The sequence below is a fragment of the Taudactylus pleione genome, unplaced genomic scaffold (assembly GCF_031769625.1).
Source record: "Taudactylus pleione unplaced genomic scaffold, aTauple2 ptg000967l, whole genome shotgun sequence".
NCBI classification, from domain to species: domain Eukaryota; kingdom Metazoa; phylum Chordata; class Amphibia; order Anura; family Myobatrachidae; genus Taudactylus; species Taudactylus pleione.
Window position 1 is genome coordinate 11642501 of NW_028285368.1, and position 10000 is coordinate 11652500.

Below are 10000 nucleotides of genomic sequence, written 5' to 3' on the forward strand. Positions count from 1 at the left end.
CAGGTTGTCTCCCATCCAAGTACTAACCAGGCCCAACACTGCATAGCTTCCAAGATCAGACGAGATTGGGCATGTCCACTGTGGATTGGCTGTAGGTGCTCAAAAGCATTAAATTTAGACCGCTTTTACTTCTTAACACAAGTAAATTCATTGATAAGTTGAAAAAATCAAATGTAAAATGTAATAGAAAAGACTGTTATGGCAGTATAAAATTACCTACAGCACCTGGTATTCCCAGGTGGTTTCCCATCCAAGTACTAACCAGGCCCAACACTGCATAGCTTCCAAGATCAGACGAGATTGGGCTTGTCCAGTGTGGTTTGGCTGAAGGTGCTCAAAAACATTAACTTTAGACCTCTTTTACTTCTTAACTCAAGTAAATTCAATGATAAGTTGAAAAATGAAATGTAAAATGTAATAGAAAAGAATGTTATGGCAGTATAAAATTACCTACAGCACCTGGTATTCCCAGGTGGTCGCCCATCTAAGTACTAACCAGGCCCAACACTGCATAGCTTCCAAGATCAGACGAGATTGGGCATGTCCAGGCTGGTTTGGCTGTAGGTACTCAAAAACATTAACTTTAGACCTCTTTTACTTCTTAACTCAAGTAAATTCATTGATAAGTTGAAAAAATCAAATGTAAAATGTAATAAAAAAGAATGATTTTGGCTGTCTAAAATTACCTACAGCACCTGGTATTCCCAGGTGGTCTCCCATCCAAGTACAAACCAGGCCCAACACTGCATAGCTTCCAAGATCAGACGAGATTGGGCATGTCCAGTGTGGTTTGACTGAAGATGCTCAAAATCATTAACTTTAGACCTGTATTACTTCTTAACTCAAGTAAATTCATTGATAAGTTGAAAAAATTAAATGTAAAATGTAATAGAAAAGAATGTTCTGGCAGTATAAAATTACCTACAGCTCCTGGTATTCCAGGTGGTCTCCCATCCAAGTACTAACCAGGCCCAACACTGCATAGCTTCCAAGATCAGACGAGATTGGGCATGTCCACTGTGGTTTGGCTGTAGGTACTCAAAAGCTTTAAATTTAGACCGCTTTTACTTCTTAACTCAAGTAAATTCAATGATAAGTTGAAATAATTAAATGTAAAATGTAATAGAAAAGAATGTTATGGCAGTATAAAATTACCTACAGCACCTGGTATTCCCAGGTGGTCTCCCATCCAAGTACTAACCAGGCCCAACACTGCATAGCTTCCAAGATCAGACGAGATTGGGCATGTCCAGTGTGGTTTGGCTGTAGGTGCTCAAAAACATTAACTTTAGACCTCTATTACTTCTTAACTCAAGTAAATTCATTGATAAGTTGAAAAAATTAAATGTAAAATGTAATAGAAAAGACTGTTATGGCAGTATAAAATTACCTACAGCACCTGGTATTCCCAGGTGGTCTCCCATCCAAGTACTAACCAGGCCCAACACTGCATAGCTTCCAAGATCAGACGAGATTGGGCATGTCCAGTGTGGTTTGGCTGTAGGTGCTCAAAGACATTAACTTTAGACTTCTTTTACTTCTTAACTCAAGTAAATTCAATGATAAGTTGAAAAATGAAATGTAAAATGTAATAGAAAAGAATGTTATGGCAGTATAAAATTACCTTCAGCACCTAGTATTCCCAGGTGGTCTCCCATCTAAGTACTAACCAGGCCCAACACTGCATAGCTTCCAAGATCAGACGAGATTTGGCATGTCCAGTGTGGTTTGGCTGTAGGTGCTCAAAAACATTAACTTTAGACCTCTTTTACTTCTTAACTCAAGTAAATTCATTGATAAGTTGAAAAAATTAAATGTAAAATATAATAGAAAAGAATGTGATGGCTGCATAAAATTACCTACAGCACCTGGTATTCCCAGGTGGTCTCCCATCCAAGTACTAACCAGGCTCAACACTGCATAGCTTCCAAGATCAGACGAGATTGGGGATGTCCACTGTGGTTTGGCTGTAGGTGCTCAAAAGCATTAAATTTAGACCTCTTTTACTTCTTAACACAAGTATATTCATTGATAAGTTGAAAAGATTAAATGTAAAATGTAATAGAAAAGGTAGTTATGGCAGTTTAAAATTACCTACAGCACCAGGGATTCCTAGGTAGTCTCCCATCCAAGTACTAACCAGTCCCAACACTGCACAGCTTCCAAGATCAGATGAGATTGGGCATGTCCAGTGTGGTTTGGCTGTAGGTGCTCAAAAACATTAACTTTAGACCTGTATTACTTCTTAACTCAAGTAAATTCATTGATAAGTTGAAAAAATTAAATGTAAAATGTAATAGAAAAGAATGTTATGGCAGTATAAAATTACTTACTGCACCTGGTTTTCCCAGGTGGTCTCCCATCAAAGTACTGACCAGGCACAACACTGCATAGCTACCAAGAAAAGACGAGATTGGGCATGTCCAGTGTGGATTGGCTGTAGGTGCTCAAAAGTATTAACTTTAGACCTCTATTACTTCTTTTCTCAAGGAAATTCATTGATAAGTTGAAAAAATTAAATGTAAAATGTAATAGAAAAGAATGTTATGGCAGTATAAAATTACCTACAGCACCTGGTATTCCCAGGTGGTCTCCCATCCAAGTACTAACCAGGCCCAACACTGCATAGCTTCCAAGATCAGACGAAATTGGGCATGTCCAGTGTGGTTTGGCTGTAGGTGCTCAAAAACATTAACTTTAGACCTCTTTTACTTCTTAACTCAAGTAAATTCAATGATAAGTTGAAAAATTAAATGTAAAATGTAATAGAAAAGAATGTTCTGGCAGTATAAAATTACCTACATCTCCTGGTATTCCCAGGTTGTCTCCCATCCAAGTACTAACCAGGCCCAACACTGCATAGCTTCCAAGATCAGACGAGATTGGGCATTTCCACTGTGGTTTGGCTGTAGGTGCTCAAAAGCATTAAATTTAGACCGCTTTTACTTCTTAACACAAGTAAATTCATTGATAAGTTGAAAAAATCAAATGTAAAATGTAATAGAAAAGACTGTTATGGCAGTATAAAATTACCTACAGCACCTGGTATTCCCAGGTGGTTTCCCATCCAAGTACTAACCAGGCCCAACACTGCATAGCTTCCAAGATCAGACGAGATTGGGCTTGTCCAGTGTGGTTTGGCTGAAGGTGCTCAAAAACATTAACTTTAGACCTCTTTTACTTCTTAACTCAAGTAAATTCAATGATAAGTTGAAAAATGAAATGTAAAATGTAATAGAAAAGAATGTTATGGCAGTATAAAATTACCTACAGCACCTGGTATTCCCAGGTGGTCGCCCATCTAAGTACTAACCAGGCCCAACACTGCATAGCTTCCAAGATCAGACGAGATTGGGCATGTCCAGGCTGGTTTGGCTGTAGGTACTCAAAAACATTAACTTTAGACCTCTTTTACTTCTTAACTCAAGTAAATTCATTGATAAGTTGAAAAAATCAAATGTAAAATGTAATAAAAAAGAATGATTTTGGCTGTCTAAAATTACCTACAGCACCTGGTATTCCCAGGTGGTCTCCCATCCAAGTACAAACCAGGCCCAACACTGCATAGCTTCCAAGATCAGATGAGATTGGGCATGTCCAGTGTGGTTTGACTGTAGATGCTCAAAATCATTAACTTTAGACCTGTATTACTTCTTAACTCAAGTAAATTCATTGATAAGTTGAAAAAATTAAATGTAAAATGTAATAGAAAAGAATGTTCTGGCAGTATAAAATTACCTACAGCTCCTGGTATTCCAGGTGGTCTCCCATCCAAGTACTAACCAGGCCCAACACTGCATAGCTTCCAAGATCAGACGAGATTGGGCATGTCCACTGTGGTTTGGCTGTAGGTACTCAAAAGCTTTAAATTTAGACCACTTTTACTTCTTAACTCAAGTAAATTCAATGATAAGTTGAAAAAATTAAATGTAAAATGTAATAGAAAAGAATGTTATGGCAGTATAAAATTACCTACAGCACCTGGTATTCCCAGGTGGTCTCCCATCCAAGTACTAACCAGGCCCAACACTGCATAGCTTCCAAGATCAGACGAGATTGGGCATGTCCAGTGTGGTTTGGCTGTAGGTGCTCAAAAACATTAACTTTAGACCTCTATTACTTCTTAACTCAAGTAAATTCATTGATAAGTTGAAAAAATTAAATGTAAAATGTAATAGAAAAGACTGTTATGGCAGTATAAAATTACCTACAGCACCTGGTATTCCCAGGTGGTCTCATATCCAAGTACTAACCAGGCCCAACACTGCATAGCTTCCAAGATCAGACGAGATTGGGCATGTCCAGTGTGGTTTGGCTGTAGGTGCTCAAAGACATTAACTTTAGACTTCTTTTACTTCTTAACTCAAGTAAATTCAATGATAAGTTGAAAAATGAAATGTAAAATGTAATAGAAAAGAATGTTATGGCAGTATAAAATTACCTTCAGCACCTAGTATTCCCAGGTGGTCTCCCATCTAAGTACTAACCAGGCCCAACACTGCATAGCTTCCAAGATCAGACGAGATTTGGCATGTCCAGTGTGGTTTGGCAGTAGGTGCTCAAAAACATTAACTTTAGACCTCTTTTACTTCTTAACTCAAGTAAATTCATTGATAAGTTGAAAAAATTAAATGTAAAATATAATAGAAAAGAATGTTATGGCTGCATAAAATTACCTACAGCACCTGGTATTCCCAGGTGGTCTCCCATCCAAGTACTAACCAGGCTCAACACTGCATAGCTTCCAAGATCAGACGAGATTGGGGATGTCCACTGTGGTTTGGCTGTAGGTGCTCAAAAGCATTAAATTTAGACCTCTTTTACTTCTTAACACAAGTAAATTCATTGATAAGCTGAAAAGATTAAATGTAAAATGTAATAGAAAAGGTAGTTATGGCAGTTTAAAATTACCTACAGCACCAGGGATTCCTAGGTAGTCTCCCATCCAAGTACTAACCAGTCCCAACACTGCACAGCTTCCAAGATCAGACGAGATTGGGCATGTCCAGTGTGGTTTGGCTGTAGGTGCTCAAAAACATTAACTTTAGACCTGTATTACTTCTTAACTCAAGTAAATTCATTGATAAGTTGAAAAAATTAAATGTAAAATGTAATAGAAAAGAATGTTATGGCAGTATAAAATTACTTACTGCACCTGGTTTTCCCAGGTGGTCTCCCATCAAAGTACTGACCAGGCACAACACTGCATAGCTACCAAGAAAAGACGAGATTGGGCATGTCCAGTGTGGATTGGCTGTAGGTGCTCAAAAGTATTAACTTTAGACCTCTATTACTTCTTTTCTCAAGGAAATTCATTGATAAGTTGAAAAAATTAAATGTAAAATGTAATAGAAAAGAATGTTATGGCAGTATAAAATTACCTACAGCACCTGGTATTCCCAGGTGGTCTCCCATCCAAGTACTAACCAGGCCCAACACTGCATAGCTTCCAAGATCAGACGAGATTGGGCATGTCCAGTGTGGTTTGGCTGTAGGTGCTCAAAAACATTAACTTTAGACCTCTTTTACTTCTTAACTCAAGTAAATTCATTGATAAGTTGAAAAAATTAAATTTAAAATGTAATAGAAAAGAATGTTATGGCAGTATAAAATTACCTACAGCACCTGGTAATCCCAGGTGGTCTCCCATCCAAGTACTAACCAGGCCCAACACTGCCTAGCTTCCAAGTTCAGACGAGATTGGGCATGTCCAGTGTGGTTTGGCTGTAGGTGCTCAAAAACATTAACTTTAGACCTCTTTTACTTCTTAACTCAAGTAAATTCAATGATAAGTTGAAAAATGAAATGTAAAATGTAATAGAAAAGAATGTTATGGCAGTATAAAATTACCTACAGCACCTAGTATTCCCAGGTGGTCTCCCATCCAAGTACTAACCAGGCCCAACACTGCATAGCTTCCAAGATCAGACGAGATTGGGCATGTCTAGTGTGGTTTGGCTGTAGGTGCTCAAAACCATTAACTTTAGACCTCTTTTACTTCTTAACTCAAGTAAATTCATTGATAAGTTGAAAAAATGAAATGTAGAATGTAATAGAAAAGAATGTTTTGGCTGTCTGAAATTACCTACAGCACCTGGTATTCCAAGGTGGTCTCCCATCCAAGTACAAACCAGGCCCAACACTGCATAGCTTCCAAGATCAGTCGAGATTGGGCATGTCCAGTGTGGTTTGGCTGTAGGTGCTCAAAACATTAAATTTAGACCTCTATTACTTCTTAACTCAAGTAAATTCATTGTTAAGTTGAAAAAATTAAATGTAAAATGTAATAGAAAAGAATGTTCTGGCAGTATAGTTTAAAAATGTAATAGAAAAGAATGTTATGGCAGTTTAAAATTACCTACAGCACCTGGGATTCCTAGGTAGTCACCAATCCAAGTACTAACCAGTCCCAACACTGCATAGCTTCCAAGATCAGATGAGATTGGGCATATCCAGTGTGGTTTGGCTGTAGGTGCTCAAAAACATTAACTTTAGACCTGTATTACTTCTTAACTCAAGTAAATTAATTAATAAGTTGAAAAAATTAAATGTAAAATGTAATAGAAAAGAATGTTATGGGAGTATAAAATTACCTACTGCACCTGGTATTCCCAGGTGGTCTCCCATGCAAGTACTAACCAGGCCCAACACTGCATAGCTTCCAAGATCAGACGAGATGTAGGTGCTCAAAACCATTAACTTTAGACCTCTTTTACTTCTTAACTCAAGTAAATTCATTGATAAGTTGAAAAAATGAAATGTAGAATGTAATAGAAAAGAATGTTTTGGCTGTCTAAAATTACCTACAGCACCTACAGCATTCCAAGGTGGTCTCCCATCCAAGTACAAACCAGGCCCAACACTGCATAGAGATTGGGCATGTCTAGTGTGGTTTGGCTGTAGGTGCTCAAAACCATTAACTTTAGACCTCTTTTACTTCTTAACTCAAGTAAATTCATTGATAAGTTGAAAAAATGAAATGTAGAATGTAATAGAAAAGAATGTTTTGGCTGTCTAAAATTACCTACAGCACCTACAGCATTCCAAGGTGGTCTCCCATCCAAGTACAAACCAGGCCCAACACTGCATAGCTTCCAAGATCAGTCGAGATTGGGCATGTCCGGTGTGGTTTGGCTGTAGGTGCTCAAAACATTAAATTTAGACCTCTATTACTTCTTAACTCAAGTAAATTCATTGTTAAGTTGAAAAAATTAAATGTAAAATGTAATAGAAAAGAATGTTCTGGCAGTATAAAATTACCTACAGCTCCTGGTATTCCCAGGTGGTCTCCCATCCAAGTACTTACCAGGCCCAACACTGCATAGCTTCCAAGATCAAACAAGATTGGGCATGTCCACTGTGGTTTGGCTGTAGGTGCTCAAAAGCATTAAATTTAGAACGCTTTTACATCTTAACACAAGTAAATTCATTGATAAGTTGAAAAAATTAAATGTAAAATGTAATAGAAAAGAATGTTATGGCAGTTTAAAATTACCTACAGCACCTGGGATTCCTAGGTAGTCACCAATCCAAGTACTAACCAGTCCCAACACTGCATAGCTTCCAAGATCAGACGAGATTGGGCATATCCAGTGTGGTTTGGCTGTAGGTGCTCAAAAACATTAACTTTAGACCTGTATTACTTCTTAACTCAAGTAAATTAATTAATAAGTTGAAAAAATTAAATGTAAAATGTAATAGAAAAGAATGTTATGGGAGTATAAAATTACCTACTGCACCTGGTATTCCCAGGTGGTCTCCCATGCAAGTACTAACCAGGCCCAACACTGCATAGCTTCCAAGATCAGACGAGATTGGGCATGTCCAGTGTGGTTTGGCTGTAGGTGCTCAAAGACATTAACTTTAGAACGCTTTTACATCTTAACACAAGTAAATTCATTGATAAGTTGAAAAAATTAAATGTAAAATGTAATAAAAAAGAATGTTATGGCAGTTTAAAATTACCTACAGCACCAGGGATTCCTAGGTAGTCTCCCATCCAAGTACTAACCAGTCCCAACACTGCACAGCTTCCAAGATCAGACGAGATTGGGCATGTCCAGTGTGGATTGGCTGTAGGTGCTCAAAAGTATTAACTTTAGACCTCTATTACTTCTTAACTCAAGTAAATTCATTGATAAGTTTAAAAAATTAAATGTAAAATGTAATAGAAAAGAATGTTCTGGCAGTATAAAATTACCTACAGCTCCTGGTATTCCCAGGTGGTCTCCCATCCAAGTACTAACCAGGCCCAACACTGCATAGCTTCCAAGATCAGACGAGATTGGGCATGTCCACTGTGGTTTGGCTGTAGGTGCTCAAAAGCATTAAATTTAGACCGCTTTTACTTCTTAACTCAAGTAAATTCAATGATAAGTTGAAAAAATTAAATGAAAAATGTAATAGAAAAGAATGTTATGGCAGTATAAAATTACCTACAGCTCCTTATATTCCCAGGTGGTCTCCCATCCAAGTACTAACCAGGCCCAACACTGCATAGCTTCCAAGATCAGACGATATTAGGCATGTCCAGTGTGGTTTGGCCGTAGGTGCTCAAAAACATTAACTTTAGACCTCTATTACTTCTTAACTCAAGTAAATTCATTGATAAGTTGAAAAAATTATATGTAAAATGTAATAGAAAAGAATGTTATGGTAGTATAAAATTACCTACAGCTCCTGGTATTCCCAGGTGGTCTCCCATCCAAGTATGAACCAGGCCCAACACTGCATAGCTTCCAAGATCAGACGAGATTGGGCATGTCCACTGTGGTTTGGCTGTAGGTGCTCAAAAGCGTTAAATTTAGACCGCTTTTACTTCTTAACACAAGTAAATTCATTGATAAGTTGAAAAAATTAAATGTAAAATGTAATAGAAAAGAATGTTATGGCAGTATAAAATTACCTACAGCACCTGGTATTCCCAGGTGGTCTCCCATCAAAGTACTAACCAGGCCCAACACTGCATAGCTTCCAAGATCTGACGAGATTGGGCATGTCCAGTGTGGTTTGGCTGTAGGTGCTCTAAGACATTAACTTTAGACCTCTTTTACTTCTTAACTCAAGTAAATTCAATGATAAGTTGAAAAATTAAATGTAAAATTTAATAGAAAAGAATGTTATGGCAGTATAAAATTACCTACAGCTCCTGGTATTCCCAGGTGGTCTCACATCCAAGTACTAACCAGGCCCAACACTGCATAGCTTCCAAGATCAGACGAGATTGGGCATGTCCAGTGTGGTTTGGCTGTAGGTGCTCAAAAACATTAACTTTAGACATCTATTACTTCTTAACTCAAGTAAATTCATTGATAAGTTGAAAAAATTAAATTTAAAATGTAATAGAAAAGAATGTTATTGCAGTATAAAATTACCTACAGCACCTGGTAATCCCAGGTGGTCTCCCATCCAAGTACTAACCAGGCGCAACACTGCCTAGCTTCCAAGTTCAGACGAGATTGGGCATGTCCAGTGTGGTTTGGCTGTAGGTGCTCAAAAACCTTAACTTTAGACCTCTTTTACTTCTTAACTCAAGTAAATTCAATGATAAGTTGAAAAATGAAATGTAAAAGAAAAGAATGTTATGGCAGTATAAAATTACCTACAGTACCTAGTATTCCAAGGTGGTCTCCCATCCAAGTACTAACCAGGCCCAACACTGCATAGCTTCCAAGATCAGACGAGATTGGGCATGTCCAGTGTGGTTTGGCTGTAGGTGCTCAAAACCATTAACTTTAGACCTCTTTTACTTCTTAACTCAAGTAAATTCATTGATAAGTTGAAAAAATGAAATGTAGAATGTAATAGAAAAGAATGTTTTGGCTGTCTAAAATTACCTACAGCACCTGGTATTCCCAGGTGGTCTCCCATCCAAGTACAAACCAGGCCCAACACTGCATAGCTTCCAAGATCTGACGAGATTGGGCATGTCCAGTGTGGTTTGGCTGTAGGTGCTCAAATGCATTAAATTTAGACCTCTATTACTTCTTAACTCAAGTAA

At 37.7% G+C, this 10000-nt stretch overlaps 5 non-coding genes and 34 pseudogenes across 5 annotated transcripts; all 39 read right to left on the reverse strand.

Annotated features, from left to right (window-relative positions):
- The window catches only part of LOC148466748 (5S ribosomal RNA), a 119-nt pseudogene extending 22 nt beyond the window's left edge, over positions 1 to 97 (reverse strand).
- Positions 98 to 213: 116 nt separating this feature from the next.
- LOC148466749 (5S ribosomal RNA) lies at positions 214 to 332 on the reverse strand (annotated as a pseudogene).
- A 115-nt stretch (positions 333 to 447) lies between these two features.
- LOC148466750 (5S ribosomal RNA) lies at positions 448 to 566 on the reverse strand (annotated as a pseudogene).
- A 117-nt stretch (positions 567 to 683) lies between these two features.
- Positions 684 to 802, reverse strand: LOC148466751 (5S ribosomal RNA; annotated as a pseudogene).
- A 116-nt stretch (positions 803 to 918) lies between these two features.
- Positions 919 to 1036, reverse strand: LOC148466752 (5S ribosomal RNA; annotated as a pseudogene).
- Positions 1037 to 1152: 116 nt separating this feature from the next.
- Positions 1153 to 1271, reverse strand: LOC148466753 (5S ribosomal RNA). Its single transcript, XR_015873144.1, has one exon. It is a non-coding gene; the product is annotated as a 5S ribosomal RNA (ribosomal RNA).
- Positions 1272 to 1387: 116 nt separating this feature from the next.
- On the reverse strand, positions 1388 to 1506 carry LOC148466754 (5S ribosomal RNA). The gene has a single exon (XR_015873145.1). It is a non-coding gene; the product is annotated as a 5S ribosomal RNA (ribosomal RNA).
- Positions 1507 to 1621: 115 nt separating this feature from the next.
- Positions 1622 to 1740, reverse strand: LOC148466755 (5S ribosomal RNA; annotated as a pseudogene).
- Positions 1741 to 1856: 116 nt separating this feature from the next.
- LOC148466756 (5S ribosomal RNA) lies at positions 1857 to 1975 on the reverse strand (annotated as a pseudogene).
- Positions 1976 to 2091: 116 nt separating this feature from the next.
- Positions 2092 to 2210, reverse strand: LOC148466757 (5S ribosomal RNA; annotated as a pseudogene).
- Positions 2211 to 2561: 351 nt separating this feature from the next.
- On the reverse strand, positions 2562 to 2680 carry LOC148466758 (5S ribosomal RNA; annotated as a pseudogene).
- A 115-nt stretch (positions 2681 to 2795) lies between these two features.
- Positions 2796 to 2914, reverse strand: LOC148466759 (5S ribosomal RNA; annotated as a pseudogene).
- A 116-nt stretch (positions 2915 to 3030) lies between these two features.
- Positions 3031 to 3149, reverse strand: LOC148466760 (5S ribosomal RNA; annotated as a pseudogene).
- A 115-nt stretch (positions 3150 to 3264) lies between these two features.
- LOC148466761 (5S ribosomal RNA) lies at positions 3265 to 3383 on the reverse strand (annotated as a pseudogene).
- Positions 3384 to 3500: 117 nt separating this feature from the next.
- LOC148466762 (5S ribosomal RNA) lies at positions 3501 to 3619 on the reverse strand (annotated as a pseudogene).
- A 116-nt stretch (positions 3620 to 3735) lies between these two features.
- LOC148466763 (5S ribosomal RNA) lies at positions 3736 to 3853 on the reverse strand (annotated as a pseudogene).
- A 116-nt stretch (positions 3854 to 3969) lies between these two features.
- Positions 3970 to 4088, reverse strand: LOC148466764 (5S ribosomal RNA). The gene has a single exon (XR_015873146.1). It is a non-coding gene; the product is annotated as a 5S ribosomal RNA (ribosomal RNA).
- A 116-nt stretch (positions 4089 to 4204) lies between these two features.
- Positions 4205 to 4323, reverse strand: LOC148466765 (5S ribosomal RNA; annotated as a pseudogene).
- Positions 4324 to 4438: 115 nt separating this feature from the next.
- LOC148466766 (5S ribosomal RNA) lies at positions 4439 to 4557 on the reverse strand (annotated as a pseudogene).
- A 116-nt stretch (positions 4558 to 4673) lies between these two features.
- On the reverse strand, positions 4674 to 4792 carry LOC148466767 (5S ribosomal RNA; annotated as a pseudogene).
- Positions 4793 to 4908: 116 nt separating this feature from the next.
- Positions 4909 to 5027, reverse strand: LOC148466768 (5S ribosomal RNA; annotated as a pseudogene).
- Positions 5028 to 5378: 351 nt separating this feature from the next.
- Positions 5379 to 5497, reverse strand: LOC148466769 (5S ribosomal RNA). The gene has a single exon (XR_015873148.1). It is a non-coding gene; the product is annotated as a 5S ribosomal RNA (ribosomal RNA).
- A 116-nt stretch (positions 5498 to 5613) lies between these two features.
- LOC148466770 (5S ribosomal RNA) lies at positions 5614 to 5732 on the reverse strand (annotated as a pseudogene).
- A 115-nt stretch (positions 5733 to 5847) lies between these two features.
- LOC148466771 (5S ribosomal RNA) lies at positions 5848 to 5966 on the reverse strand (annotated as a pseudogene).
- A 116-nt stretch (positions 5967 to 6082) lies between these two features.
- Positions 6083 to 6201, reverse strand: LOC148466772 (5S ribosomal RNA; annotated as a pseudogene).
- A 154-nt stretch (positions 6202 to 6355) lies between these two features.
- Positions 6356 to 6474, reverse strand: LOC148466773 (5S ribosomal RNA; annotated as a pseudogene).
- A 547-nt stretch (positions 6475 to 7021) lies between these two features.
- On the reverse strand, positions 7022 to 7142 carry LOC148466774 (5S ribosomal RNA; annotated as a pseudogene).
- Positions 7143 to 7257: 115 nt separating this feature from the next.
- LOC148466775 (5S ribosomal RNA) lies at positions 7258 to 7376 on the reverse strand (annotated as a pseudogene).
- A 116-nt stretch (positions 7377 to 7492) lies between these two features.
- Positions 7493 to 7611, reverse strand: LOC148466776 (5S ribosomal RNA; annotated as a pseudogene).
- A 116-nt stretch (positions 7612 to 7727) lies between these two features.
- LOC148466777 (5S ribosomal RNA) lies at positions 7728 to 7846 on the reverse strand (annotated as a pseudogene).
- A 116-nt stretch (positions 7847 to 7962) lies between these two features.
- On the reverse strand, positions 7963 to 8081 carry LOC148466778 (5S ribosomal RNA; annotated as a pseudogene).
- Positions 8082 to 8197: 116 nt separating this feature from the next.
- Positions 8198 to 8316, reverse strand: LOC148466779 (5S ribosomal RNA; annotated as a pseudogene).
- A 116-nt stretch (positions 8317 to 8432) lies between these two features.
- LOC148466780 (5S ribosomal RNA) lies at positions 8433 to 8551 on the reverse strand (annotated as a pseudogene).
- A 116-nt stretch (positions 8552 to 8667) lies between these two features.
- On the reverse strand, positions 8668 to 8786 carry LOC148466781 (5S ribosomal RNA; annotated as a pseudogene).
- A 116-nt stretch (positions 8787 to 8902) lies between these two features.
- Positions 8903 to 9021, reverse strand: LOC148466782 (5S ribosomal RNA). Its single transcript, XR_015873462.1, has one exon. It is a non-coding gene; the product is annotated as a 5S ribosomal RNA (ribosomal RNA).
- A 115-nt stretch (positions 9022 to 9136) lies between these two features.
- LOC148466783 (5S ribosomal RNA) lies at positions 9137 to 9255 on the reverse strand (annotated as a pseudogene).
- A 116-nt stretch (positions 9256 to 9371) lies between these two features.
- LOC148466784 (5S ribosomal RNA) lies at positions 9372 to 9490 on the reverse strand (annotated as a pseudogene).
- A 108-nt stretch (positions 9491 to 9598) lies between these two features.
- Positions 9599 to 9717, reverse strand: LOC148466785 (5S ribosomal RNA; annotated as a pseudogene).
- Positions 9718 to 9833: 116 nt separating this feature from the next.
- On the reverse strand, positions 9834 to 9952 carry LOC148466786 (5S ribosomal RNA; annotated as a pseudogene).
- Positions 9953 to 10000: the final 48 nt, after the last annotated feature.